The sequence below is a fragment of the Medicago truncatula genome, chromosome 4, assembly GCF_003473485.1.
Source record: "Medicago truncatula cultivar Jemalong A17 chromosome 4, MtrunA17r5.0-ANR, whole genome shotgun sequence".
Classification (NCBI taxonomy): Eukaryota; Viridiplantae; Streptophyta; class Magnoliopsida; order Fabales; family Fabaceae; genus Medicago; species Medicago truncatula.
Genome location: NC_053045.1, coordinates 9261068 through 9276404, shown reverse-complemented (window position 1 = coordinate 9276404; position 15337 = coordinate 9261068).

The following is a 15337-nucleotide window of genomic DNA, read 5'->3' as shown; positions in this document are numbered from 1 at the left end:
CACATTAATCAGTTTTAGCAGTTCCTTAAAACAAATCCGTTTTCGTAGTTCCACTTTCAATTTGTATTTCTCTTTGATTAGTTGTACACAAATAAAGTACACATAGGGAGACTTTTCATTGGGGTTGGGTTGCTGGAAAAATAAAGTACAGATAGGGAGACTTTTCAGGGTTGGGTTGCTTGTTTGAGTTAAGGGATAAGGAGTTGGAGGTTATGAGTTTAAATTTGAAACATTGTCATTAATAAAAGGCTAAAATATGGTTTTAGTCCTTGCAAATATGGCTCGTTTTGGTTTTAGTCCCTGTAAAAAAAAAAATTGTTTTTGGTCCCAAAAATAAATTTTGCAGGGACCAAAAACAATTTTTTTTTACAGGGACTAAAACCAAAACGAGACATATTTGCAGGGAGTAAAACTATATTTTAGCCTTAATAAAATATGCAGAGACTTTTCTTCCTAACATGTATTACTAAACGATGAAGTTTTTCGTAAATTTTAGTTAAGTAGTCTAATGAATAAAATTTTACCTATAAACTGAATAAGTGGAAAATTCGAGATCGAATCCTGATCACAGTATATAGAATGCAATGTTCATACCAACTGAAATATGCTTACGGGAACCCAATTCATTTTCTTAATACATTGACTTTTGATAATTATATGTGCTTCGAAACAAATAAATCATTGAACCGCTTTATATATTACATTATATTTTTTTTCCTTCGTGGTGGCCGAGGTTTGAACTCTGGATCTTGCATATTTTATGTCTTGTTCATACCAACTAATTTTTAGCTCACCTGGACCTTGCATATTGCATATTTCATATAATATTATTTAAGGTATAATGTAATTTTAAATTAAGATTATCAATCAAAAGACAAATTACACTTGTGATCTTTTATGTTCATGCTAAATTTTGTAAACGAAATTCATGTTTTATTTTTCTCAATTTGGTTTTTAAGTCTTAAAATGTGCATGTTATGGTTCTATTTTTAAACGTTAGATTTTTAGAAAATAAAACGTTAGGACCTATAACGTGACAACACTATATCATTAAATTATACTCCCTCTGTCCCATTTTAACCGAACCTTTTACTCATTTCAAACTTATTAAAAAAAAGTGTATAAATGAAAGAGAGAGAAAAATGGGTTTCAGTTCACTTATCAACTATTGATGCATTTTTCTTTATCATAAATGCAAAGTAGAATATATTGAATTGGGAGTTGTGAAATTATTATTAATTAGTGTTATAAGTGGAAAAAAGTAATTAATATTTATTGATAAGTGAAATGGATCAATTTTTCTGGGACAGTATTTTTTTGCAAATGGCTCCATTATTATGGGACGGAAGGAGTATATTTTATTAAAACATGTAATTTTTTATCCGGTACAATTTCTTGCGGCTAAATGTGCAGATTTACTTTTACTCCAAGGAGGTTTGTTTTCTTGCGGTTATTGTTTGTTTTACCACATGAAAGCTGGTTTTTTTTGTGGTTTTTTTTTTCTTTTTTGCAGATTTAGTTTTACCCCATTGTAAATGTAATAAGAATGATATTAATAAAATGACATTTTATATTTATTATTATTGTTCCTTTATTTTTGTTAATTTTTGCATTTATTTTATGATTGCGTATTGTTTAAATAAATTCGAATAATGACTAATTAAATAAATTGCGTATTGAATAAATGAATTAGAATAAAGACTAATTAAATAAATTGCGTATTGAATAAATAAATTAGAATGAAGACTAATTAAATTAATTAAATCAGTTTAACACACACAGATGCTAATTGATGTGTTAGTTAACTCACGCGTATACTTACTCTTGTGTGACTTAAGGCACGCTGCGTGAGTTAACTAAGGCACAAATTAGCACATGTGTTAGTTAACTCACGAAGGGGTATTTTGATCATTTTAGTTGGGTGGGAGCAAAACTTGTTCTGAGAAGAGCAGAATTCAATTTAGAAAAGCTAGTTCGCCATAACTAGTAATCACTGATGGCTCTTATGCAGAGAGAAAAACTAGGTTTTACTAGCCGTTACTATTCCATTGTCACAATAAGGTTGATGCTTACTTTTCCTATAATTTTAAGGTTAAAATGCACTTTTCCCCCCTTAACTTTCAAAAACTTGCAATTTTGGCCCCCTAAGTACAGAAACTACAATTTTGGCCCCTTAAGATTTAGCTCCATTGCAATTTTAATCCTTTTGGTCAATTTTGATCGATCAATGCCTACGTGGCCACGTGTGTAATTATTTAATTAAAAAATAGAAAAGCATATTATCATTTTTCAAATTAAATAAATGAAATTAAAAAAATCAGAAAAAAATTATTTAATTTGATGATGGTCATTATGTTATTTGCAATTTTCTTCTCGTTGTGGAGGATCATTATGTTATTTGCAATTTTCTTTGCAGCACTATTCCGGAAGATGGAAGAAGAAAAGCCTATGCTGAAATATTGGAGAAAGCCAAAGCAAAGGAAGAGGTAAGAGTGGAAGCTGAAAAGGAACGCGAAGCTGCTGCAACAACTAAGAAGATGGAAGAAGAGGCACTGAAGCTTTCAAAGCAAGAAGCACAGGCTTCTAATCTAGCTAAAGAAGATCAGGAGAAGGCAGAGGCAACCGACACTTCGGTAGAAGACATTTTGAACAAGGCTAAAGCTTTCGTGCAGGGTTTCAAGGCAAAAGTTAAGCCCACAGGTTGCTACAACAAATCAAAATCCTGATGAGGATGAGAAACCAAAGGTGCAACAGGCAAAAGGTTTTGGTGCGCAGGGTGTTCATGGCAAAAGTTCAACTCAAAGGTTGCTACAGCAATCCAAAAGCCTGATGAGGATGAGAACCCAAAGGTGCAAGTTGCCACCGTAAGAGGACAGGCGAAAGCTCGGAGTCTCATTCCTAACAAAGACGAAAGAAGAAGAAGAAGAAGAATAAGGGTCAATTGGTGTGCATGGATCTCTCATATGCAGGGTCAATTGTCGTTGTTATTGAGATTGAGAGGAAGAAGAAATAAAAGATTAGAGGAAGAAGAAATAAAAGATTTTTTTTTTGTTACTAAGAAATAAAAGATTAAGATTAAGATTTGGATTTTATTTTTAATTTTTTTCTGATTTTATTTTTATTTTTTTAATTTAATTTAATTTTCATTTATTTAATTTGAAAAATGATAATATGTTTTTTTAATTTTTTTAATTAAATAATTATACGCCACGTAGGCATTGACCGTCAAAATTGACCAAAAGGATTAAAATTGCAATGGGGCTAAATCTTAAGGGTCCAAAATTGTAGTTTCTGTACTTAGGGGGCTAAAATTGTAAGTTTTTGAAAGTTAAGGGGAAAAAGTGCACTTTAGCCTAATTATAAATGAAAATGAAGGAAATTGATCCATTATAAATCAGTAACTTATAATTAATTGCATAATTTTATGTGTTTTGTTAACTTAGAGCGTCCACGATGATTCTCAATCTTGAGGTCTTAAACGGGTTCCACATAGATAATCACTTTTTATAATTTTTTAATAATAGTATTTAATAGGTACTCAACCATTCCAATAGAGATCCTCTACCAAAATGTCTAAATGGATCACATCAATAACTTTTTATCATTTACATTTCAACAAAATCAACAAAAACAACTAACCAATGATTATTTTATTAAAAAGTGGTGTGAGATTCAGTTAAGAATGAGGTCTTAAGTGAGACTCTGGATCTTAAGAGATCCCCAAAAAATATTCCCCAATAAGAGTACATATTAGATACCGAATCTTAAATGGCGAAGACCTCACCATTAAAGATGATCATATTCTTTATTATACTGTTCACAGTCTTGTCAAAGTTTCTTTGAAAACTCATTTCTAGGAATATATCAATATCGCTATCGTTATTTTCATGGTTATTATTGAACAAAAGCGCACACAGAGAATGGTCGTAGTCTAACAATAAAGGTATTCCAAACATCTAAAACTCGAATAGTTCAAAAGGTCTTTCAATCTTATGGGTACTTTTATTCTCAAAAGGTCTGGTATCCAGAAGTATATTGAAATTAAAATCATAACTGGTAGCTGAGTCTAGTCGCAGCTGGGTTCCTTAGTTTGATTATTTTCATGACATATTTGTGGTGGTGGCCCATGGTATAGTTTGTTCACGTGAATGTAATCAAGATAATAACTATCAATAGCACTGTGGATTTAGACATGTGGTAGTGGGGTTAATATTTTAAAGAAACAATAATGCAAAAATTTATAAGAGTTAACTTAAAATCAGGTTTTAGAGACAACGTGTCATGTTTGGAAGCAACGTCCCACGTTTGCTGAAGATGTTCCTGAAGCAAGTCACCGGAAGAAAATGTGCCACGATGAGATCGCAACGTGCCATGTTGGTGCGCTGGAGGCGAATAACAGAAACATATTTCTCGGTGCAGATTTGTTCCAAATTATAAACGATACTTTTACTATAAATATAGACCTTGTATCAGAGTAAACCTTGAGATAGAAGGGGCTGAAAACAAGGGTTTAGAAGTCAACAAGAAAATTAGGATTTGTATAGAGTTTGCTCTTGGCAACAAACACTAGGGTTGGGGTTGATTCACCTTGGGAAACACTACTAGGATTGAGTCTCTTTGGTCACGGGAAGAGATTGAGACTTTGAGTAGAATTAGACGGGAGACTTATTCTTGTAACTCATTGATATCTCTTTTGTAAAGTTACTAATCATTATAGTGGAACGGATGGTTGCTCTCTCCTCCAGACTAGGTCGGTTTTGGAGCGAACTGGGTAAACAAATTTTGTGTGTTCTCTCTTTCTTTCTCTCGTTGTTTTTTACTTTTGCTTGTGTTTATAACTGTCACCCACTTGTTTTGGTTGCTTGATTATTACTTGCTCCACACATCAAGTATTTTATTGATGTGATTTTCATCGAATTCACAACAATATTAAAAATAAAAAATAACATTGTATTTTATTTATAAGGGTTATTAGTTATTTTAGTCTCTGACTATGTAGCGAGTAGTCATAATGTAACAAAATTTTAAAATAATCATTGATTATGCACTTCGTTAATCAAAATAGTCTCTAACATTAAAATACTTCGTTAATATTGTCATATTAATCCTTTAATATACTTATTATCATTTCAAATACTATTTTGACTAACAAAATGCAAAATCAAAAACTATTTTAAAATTTAATAAATTGAGAGACTATTTTAACTATTTGTTACACAATTTGAAACTAAAATAACTATTATCCACATTTATAATAGAAAAATAGGAAAATTTGATGTGTAGCTTTAACCACACATAGCTTATGAATGGCTCTGTCCCCGATCTAAAGATAATAATTCAAATTGAAATTTAAACCATACAGTATATATGCATCAACAGTGGCAGATTTTGTCTACAACATTTAGGAAGGAATTCCAAGATTCCATAAGTATGCTACGTTGATCTAAAACATCAAGGACATTCTCAACCTTGATTGGTTCGGTTCCAAAACTCACATCCTCTGTGAAAAAAATAGTTGTGTTGATTTCATACCTTTTCTCTATTAGATGTATGATACTTCTTCTTTGCGAACTATATGAGAACTTGGTTCCGTACATTGTAGTCTTTTTGTTTGCTTTTGCTCTTTTTATTCTTAGTTTTGTGAGAAAACAAAATGTTTTTTTTAAGGAAGGAATGAAAAAACTAAGTTATGTGATGGTTTTAATTTTTATAAGGGTTAATAAGTTTTTACCCCTCGTTGTATAGGCAAAATTTGGGTACCCTTTTAAAATAAAAGTTTGGAGATCTCCCTTTATAATATAAAGATTATTTGATCTTGGACCCTCGTTGCATGTATATGACTGTGCATAAATTTATGTGTTAATAGGCTTTTACCTCATGCCATATTGGCAAATTTTGATTTATCCCCTGCCACATCAGCGAAAATGAACAATCATATGCACCGAGGGTCCAAAATCAAAGAATCTTTAAATTACAAAGGGGGATCTCCAAACTTTTTTTTTTCACAGAGGGTAAACCATATATCTCCCAAATGGAAGGGGTTAAAAGCCTATTAACCCATATTTTAATAATACTTATCAGTTAAATTTAATCTATAACTTTACTATTTCATGTTTTATTTTTTATTTTTTTATCAAATAGTGTAGTGGCTAAAAATTCACCTCTTAAAATAAATAAACGGATTCTCGAGGTTCAAACTTTAACCTTACATATATTATTCAATATTCTTACCAACAAAATTAAACTGACGTGAGCTATATCATATGTTTTATTTTATATTTTTTATTTTAAGGGAATATGTTTTGTATTATTAATTTTTAGTGTATTGTATATTATATTTTACATTGAACTAGTTTGCAGTTGTACGGATGGAATTTTTTACAATTGTTGTAATTCAGTTCAACCAAAAATAATTGATTCAAACTAAATCGCGATTTCTATCATCTTCGAGCCATTTTAATAAACACTTTTAGCTTTATTGGGCTAATTTTATTTTTCTTCAACAAAAAAATATCATCTCAGGACTATGGTGATTTGGAATTCTATACTATTGTTTTTAGTATTATTTATCAATTATCTTTACATTCCAACTTCGAGATGAAGTTTGTTATGAGACAAGCGAACATGGTTGCTCGTACTTTAGATAGAGCGGTCTGTTCTTTGGATAGTCACCGTATTTTTTATTCTTATTTTTCTTGTATTCAACATTATTTGATTAATGATAATAGTTGTCTTTATTTCGGTCAAAAAAACTAAACCGCGGTAAATTAAGTATGTGTTTGGATCTGCGGTGGTGAGAACTATGTTTGGATTAAAAGTGAGTTGAATGTAATTGATTTATGTTTGGATACAATCACCTAAAATTGATTCTTATTTTAAAAGTACAATTACCAAAATGGATTTTAATTGTATTTTAAACTATATTGATATTTTATTTTAGTTAATTATTTAAATTTATGTTATGCAATCAATTTAAATTTAGTATAAATTATACGAACTTGTAAAATAAAATAAATGATTTTTTTTACCAATTAAAATAAAATCCATAGCTTGATTGAACGAGTAAAAAAAATAGAAGAATGATTGCATATAAAAAACAGTTGGTCATGATCGTAGGTAGGGTTGGGAATAGGCCAGGCCAGGCCAGGCTTTGATAGGCATGAGCCTGGCCTACGAAAAAATTTGCAGGCCTGAGCCTGGCCTATGGCCTTTCATAGGCCTATTTTTTTGGCCTGACCTGGCCTATTTAAAAGTCTGATCTGGCCTGAAAGCCTATTATAGGCCTACTTACTATTAAAGTCACTAAACATTCCATTTTATCTACTTTTAAATAGGCTTAATAGGCCTCAAAGCCTATTTCAATGTAAGACTTGTCTATCACTACTATAAGGCCTTAAAAGCCTATTTCACTATAAAACTTTAAAACCTATTTAAAAAGTCAACTATGAAGCCTAACATGCATAAACAGGCCGGCCTATTAGGCTTCATAGACTTTTTTGATAGCCTAAGCCTGGCCTATTTACTTAAATAGGCTTTTTAAAAAGCCTAAGCCTAACCTTTTTAATAAACAGGCCAGGCCATAGGCCCCTGTAGGCCAGCATGGCCTATTCCCAACCCTAATCGTAGGAGTTTCACTTTTCAATTCAATATTAATTACTTTTTTCAATTATATTTTTAATTAATATTACTTTCATCACTTCAATTCAATGTATTTCTTCTTGTATTTACGATAATAAAAATACATTAATACTCGAAAAGAGCACTTAAAATCATTTTCATCTCTCCTTCGTTTAAGCTTCAGACTAACTCACGTTTAGACTCCAGAATCAATTTATCTTTTTAAAAGTCAAACATAAATTTTATTATGAAGGAAAATGTTAACAAGTGCTATTAGAGCATTTGATAAGAAATTAAAACTAGAAACTTTATCTTAAAATTTGTGTATTCAACACATTAAAATAATCAAAAAGCAACTTTTTACACATTAAAGTTATCAATTATTTCTATTTTAGAATCATTAACAAGTGTTTTATGACACTTGTTAACAAGATTCTATTATGAAATAGCGTTTCATTGCCTCAAACGTAAGTTTTTGGTACACCCACCGTGCAACCAAACAGATATTAAATCATATCATATCATAATTTCATAGTCCTCCCAATTATTTTCCTCACCGTTCAAAGTCATCCTAATTAATGAATAATGACCACCAATTAAATGTGCGCATGTTTGTACGTAACGAAACATAACTTTTTATAGTTGAGAAACATCATTTCGCTATGATGTTTATGGCTATGATGTTTAAATTTCATAGAATCGTAAAAAAATTATAAATTTATCGCTATTTAGAATTTGTACTATCAATATTTTAAAATTATATAATTTTTTATTTTAAAATTTCATAACATGTGTATGAGCACATGTTTAGAAACGTCATTTAATAATTGAGGTATTTTATTTGAATAACTATTTTTGAAACAACTTATGAGACAACCAAATATTTGAATTCTTCTATGATACGTTTTGTATTAGTCTAGTGATCTTGTAATTTTCCGACTTTTGATTTTTCATTTTCGAATTGATGTAGATGTTTTCAGCAAGCAACCTATGGATTCACTAATTTCAGAGGAGTTGAAAAGTTTAGATGTTCTCAACTTAATTTTCGATAAATCTCGACAATTGATTTAATCAAACAGTATTTTCTTCATGGTCTACCAGTGACGGACTTAATTGAGTCGTCACCCTAGAATCTACCCTTATTTCATATATTTCTCTCTCCTTAATAAATAACTAAGGGTAATATTGCTAAAATAACATTTAATGTTGCTTTAAAATTTGAAATTGACAATCAAATAGGAACAAATATTTTTTATCTAAAAGAGACACTTGAAAAGAACGGAAAAAACATAGTATTGACATGAAAATCAAAACATAGAAATAAAGTAGAACGCAATAAAAGTAGGAGATTAAAGTTGTTCAAAAAATTTTCAGAAACAGTTATACAAATATCATTTGTTTTAGGAAAATGCTAACTAATATCATTGAAAATAAATATAGTAATAATTTTTTGAAACTTGTGCAATCAAGTATGTGTAGAAAATATTGTTTTTATTACAAAATTTGCTTTTTTATTACCTTAACTTACTTAGCATGACTTTTTTTTTTTTAATAATTAGAGGGAGTTCGTTGTGTAACAATCTAGACATGCTTTGACGCGATAACCAACCATAACGGTATTTCAGTATCTTAAACCGACAAAAGTCGTTAGCAAGTTAAATCTAAGTTTTTTTTTTACTCATGGTTGAATTGAATGTAACTTATTAGTGTAAAATACACGTAAAGTTGTTCTTCTTTTTTTTTAATTATAAATCAAGCTGATAGGTACCATCTTGTGCATTTTGGACAATTATTGACGATTTGATTTTGATATGAAATTTATGAATTGACCTTACTACCACATCTAGAGCATGCGTAAGTAAATTGTTAACGCATTTAGTTTGACATGATTGACACTTTTCTATTTGTTACAAGGTTAAAAGAAAATAAAAGAAAAACGAAAGGTTAAATTGTTTAGGGAAGAGAAGAAGATGAAGAAAATCTAACGTTTTTTAATTAAAACTAACAGAAAGGATCAAAATGTGTAACGGAGAGAAGTTAAGGGATCAAAATAAATCGAATTTTAGTTAAGGGACCAAAATTATACTACCTAAATAGTTAAAGGACCAAAAATGCAATTTAGTTAAAACTAGAAGGGAAGGAAAAGGGGAAAAGAAGAAGCTACAATTTCCAGAACCAAAAGAAGGAAACGAGGAATTTCATGCAACTTAAACTTTAAATGACAAAAGAATCATTTAAGGATAAACCAAAGTTATATATGCCGCATTCAGTTCCTAAGCCAGGTTGGGAAGATGTTAAGTACTATGTATTTTTTTCTTGGATTACTTTGGACTCGGCACAAAAGGATTCCTAAACGATGATTGAAGTTATATTTTAAAAAATGGCTCATTTCATCCTATGTTCGAAGGTTACAAATGTTCTCTCGAGGTCGACGAAGAAGAAAATATTGACTCGGGGACGAGTCTCTTCCAACCCGAAGAAAATGCTAAAGAATGATGAAGAATAATATAGAATATTATGACACTTTTAAAATGTGGAAGAACTTTCAAGATCACTACTGAATATAGTCATAATAACTAGGAGCGTCTTAATATCGCTATAACTTTGTAGCTTCATAAAGTAGATTATAATATCTCTAAATATTTCTTAAAAAAGAAATGCTAGCAACATGCATTCTATCATACATTTTTCAACTCATTCTCACTCTCTCTCTATATTCAGCTCCATGCATCTTAGCAAGGTATCTCATGCTATATTAATTCCTTCCTATAATTTTCTATAATTATTTTTTCGACAGATAATTATCTATAATTATGAACACTTCATACATATTACTTATACTCATACTATAAAATTACAAATTTCATCAAGTTATAGGCTACTCCAAACCTTTACACCGATAACCCTTCCACATCACAATACCTATAGGTAATGCTCTAAATACTTCATAGAGAGAGAAAGTGAAAGAGATCTTGAAGCTGAATTAGAGAGAGGAAGTTGAATTGTTGATAAGGCATAGACAAAGTTGTAGTTGCTCTCATATTTGCTTTCTATTTGCTGGGTTTGGTTATGAGGAGAAAGAGATAGATGTTCATCCCATCTCCACGATTCTTTGCCTTTTCCATTTTCCTTTTTTTTTCTTTTTTTAATTCTACAAGATTATACACATGGTTTTTTTTGTTGTTTTTTTTAATTAAAAAATTACACACGTGACATCTCAGTCATTTAAGTGAGGTGTCACTTGTGTATTGACTGGATAAAAATTGATCCGGGGACCAAAACTGCAAAATGGGCTAAACTTATGGAGCTGAGTTGTATTTGTTTTTTAAGAGGGTCAAAATCGCAAGTTTGTGATACTTAGGATGGGCAAAACTACTAATAAGCCTAGAAAAAAATATGAAGTGTGGCGACATGCTTTCTTTAATGGGAAATGCTAACCGGTGCTCCGGGGCACTGGCTAAGGTTACTAAAAAAGAAAATTTTATAATAATTATTACATTGAAAATTGTGTAATTAATCTATAAATAAGTCAACAAAGTTTTCTATTATGGTAATAAATTCCTTTTTTTTTTGTATGCTTAACCCGTGCCCCAAGGGCACCGGTTAGCATGACCCTTCTTTAATTGATATATGCAGCAAATAACTAGGGTCGTGTAAGTACACCTCACAAATTGAGGTGCTCTTGTTTTATAAATTTATAAATTAACTATATCATTTTATAAAATAAAGAGCTATTTATCAATATTTATATTTTGAAAAACATCATGAGCTATTTATCAATATTTATATTTTGAAAAACATCATTTCATAAGAAAAAATATCATTTCATTGTTTATAAGAATCATATTAAATCTTTAACATTTTCTCATAAAAAATAATCAAGATTCTTTTTTGTAAGTAGTACAAATTCAAAAAGACTAAATTTTATTTCATCGATGCTTTTGGTGAATAAGATTTAATTATTATAGTTATTAATGATAGAAAATAATTTTTTTCTTCAAAAAAAACAACTCATTTAATTATTAATTTAACGATTTAGTGTACGAGTACACTTAATTTTTTGGATATACCATAGAATTTGTCGATGTATTATGCCATTATGGACTTGGGATGTTGGGCCACCATACTTTTGTTTGTAAATGTTACTTTGTGCTTTGGTCACTAATGTTTCATTTTTAAAGTGGACATTTGGTGCAAATAGAAAATTAAAAGCTGGAAAATTATTAATTTTTTTAAGGAAACGTTATGCCACTTTCACATATGTTTTGGACATATACTTTAGTATAGGCATGATAGTTAATATATAGGCTAAACTACACTTTTGACCCCTTAAGTTTGCCAATGTTGCGATTTTGGCCCCCTAATAAAAAAATAAATATTTTGCCCCCTATGTTTTAGCCCCTTTGCAAAAGTGACTTTTTGGTCAATTTTGACTGGGTCAACCACTATATGGCATGCCATGTGTATATTTATTGAATTAGAATTAAATGAAATTGCCACATAATCATTTATGAAAATAAATAAATGGAAAAAATGAAGGAAAAAAATTCATTAATATTCAGAACAAAAAAAAAACCAAAAAATCATAAAATAAAAACCGAGAAAATCAACTTCAAGTCTTCAACCACATCCCAAACAAAATCCCCACAAGATCCATAACCAAATTTCTTACGAAAGTCAAGCAAATTCAAACACTAACATTAGCCCTAGGTCCTAGCAACAACCTTGCACACAAGTGGTTTCTTCATCTCCACAGAAAGCATAAGACATTAATCCAAATCAATAGGTGAATCATCACATGGAACCCATTTGAAGTTATGGAACCCATTTGAAGTTGTGAAGTAACTAAGCAAGCCAAAGATGAACAGAAGCCAAATCCATAGCTTTTCCAGGACAAACCCTCCTACCAGCTCCAAATGTGCTAACGTCAAATCAGATCCCATTATACTCACTTCCTCATTCATAAACCTCTCTGGCTTTTAAACTCTTTTGCCTCATTGCAAACCTTCTCATCATGTGTTATAACCCACATATTCACCATAGCAGTTGTACCTTTCGGAACATGCTTCTCACCTACCATAACATCATGAACAGCTAATCGTCATATTACTTCAAAATAAACATAGTTTTTACAAATTCAACACAAATCCAATTCAGCTATATCAATATCAGACACAATTTCAATAATAAAAAAAAAAATCGATCTGGAACAGTTGAAGATGAATACTGACCTGCCATTTTTCGATCTGGAAACTCACAAGTGGAACAAGAAAAAAAAAATCGATCAAGAAGAAAGGAGGAAGAATCAATTTCAGAAAGGAATGAAGAAGGATGATTAAGAAAAAGGTTTGGTTATGGAGAAGAATGGATGAAGATTGAAGAAAAGGAATGGTTGAAGGTTTGATTTGGGGGTTTTTAAGATTGGTATTTTTTACCTTATTATTCTCACGTGCCAATCCTTTCTCTATTTTTTTTTTTTTTTTTAATTCAAGTAAATACACAGGTGGCATTTTGATTTTAAAAAAATTGGTTAAATACACATGTGGCATGCCAGCACTATTAATGAAGTGCCACCTCCGCGTTGACCCGGTCAAAATTGATCAAAAGGTCACTTTTGCAAAGGGGCTAAAACATAGGGGGCAAAATATTCATTTTTTTTATTAGGGGGCCAAAATCGCAACATTGGCAAACTTAGGGGGTCAAAACTGTAGTTTAGCCTAATATATATTGGCGTATCCTTTCCCTTCTAAATTAATAATAATTCATGTTTTTTTAGTGCAAATTTTACCAACAAATTTGCACCCCTTAGTTCAGGGTCCTGGATACGCCACTGTAAATAGGGCTCATCACCAAATGATTTGGCATTAAAGCATTGAAGCATTCAAACAATAACAACTTTCTTTGAGCAAACTAGAGAGTTTCTCTATTTCTCTATCTTTCATTTTGTTCATGAGTAAGATCAATTTGAATGAATGAATATTGTTTATTTTTAGTCAAAAAATTAATATGTTGGTTGTGTCTGATGATTTTGTTGTTCAAATTTCATAAAACGAAAAGTAGAGAAACAACAACACATAATAGTGAGAAGGGTGTTCAAATTGGAACAATTTGTCCATGGTGTAATGTTGTCCCGGAAACAGCAACACATATTCTGATGCAGTGTAACAAAAGTAGAGAAACTTGGGTGAAGTTGGATCTGATTAATTACATAGACCAGGCCCAGCTACAACATGGTAATATTGAAGGTATGATTTTCTACTTATTGAACTTAATTTCAAAGAAAGATAAATGTATTTTTGCTATGAATATTTGGAGCTTGTGGAAGAGTAGAAATGTATCAATTTGGGACCATCAAAATGAGGGGATGGCAGAAATTTATCATACAGGGAGTTACAAGTTGACAGAATGGTGGAATGCACGTCAAATTGAGGAGCTGCCCTCGTCACGACAACAAACTCATCCAGATAGGGTGAAATGGCAATGACCATCCAATAACTTCGTAAAGTGTAATGTTGACGCTTCATTCTCTGAGCACTACAATAGAGTGGGTATTAGAATGTGTTTAAGAGATGAATTTGGTATGTTTATAGGAGCTAAAACTATTTGGCTGCAACCGATTATGTCAGTTGACAGAGGAGAAGCATCATGATTACTAGCAGCTATGAAATGGGTAAGAGAATTGGAGTTCAAGAAAGTTATCTTCTGTTTAGATTCAAAAGGAGTAGTAGACTCATTCAACTCACAGGTTCGAGATGACACAGAGCTTGGTTCCATCTTAGCTAGGTGTAGAGTAAATTTATCTAATATTTGTAACAACTCTTATGTCGAGTTTTCTAGGAGAGAGGCTAATATGGTTGCTCATGAACTTGCAAAGACGGCCGTATATAATGCTAGTTCTCTTCTTTATTTTAACATACTTGATTGTATTGATCCTTTAAATTTTAATGAAATGAATCAGTACCTTTTCGTCAAAAAAATAAAAATAAAAATCATAAAATGAGATCATGTAACGCTTCCGAATATTCAATTGTGTATTCTAATACCATCATTTGTCTCACATCCATCTTTGTTAGTAGAATTTGAAATGCCCCATCATTTTTTAATTTATTCCCCACACTTCATAAGAGAATTTTTTTTAAAAAAAATGCCCCCAAATCTTACAAAAAAACCAGTGGTTTTGATAAACAAGTCAATATCCTAACAAGCTGTGTAAACCAATCATTTGAAATGCGCTTCTCTAAAGTTCTCTAATTTAATTCTTTTTATCAATCTTTTCATTTTTGAGTGGTTTAGACTTAAGATTTTAGAGTGCGATCCTTACAAAGTTTCCATTTCGAATCCAATAACTTTGCAATGCAGAGGCGTAGCCCTTCACATGGGAGGGGTAGCCTTGGCTACCCCAGAAAAAATATTATACTTAAAGTGGTCGGTATGTACTTATATCTGGCTACCTCAAATAATAAACATTGAGCTACTCCAAATAAGTTCCGTCACAAAAATTTACATAAATAATAAAGTAAAAAAAATACCACAAGACTGATAGATTTATTTGTATTGGTTTGATACTCCCGATCTCAATAACAACCATAGAGAAGCCTTTTTCAACAATAAAAATTATCAAGACAATATTCATAGACAAATTAAATGGACAATGAGTTTCTTACGAATAACCTATTTATTTACATTTGAAAAGACATTATTAATCTATTATTAAATAGGC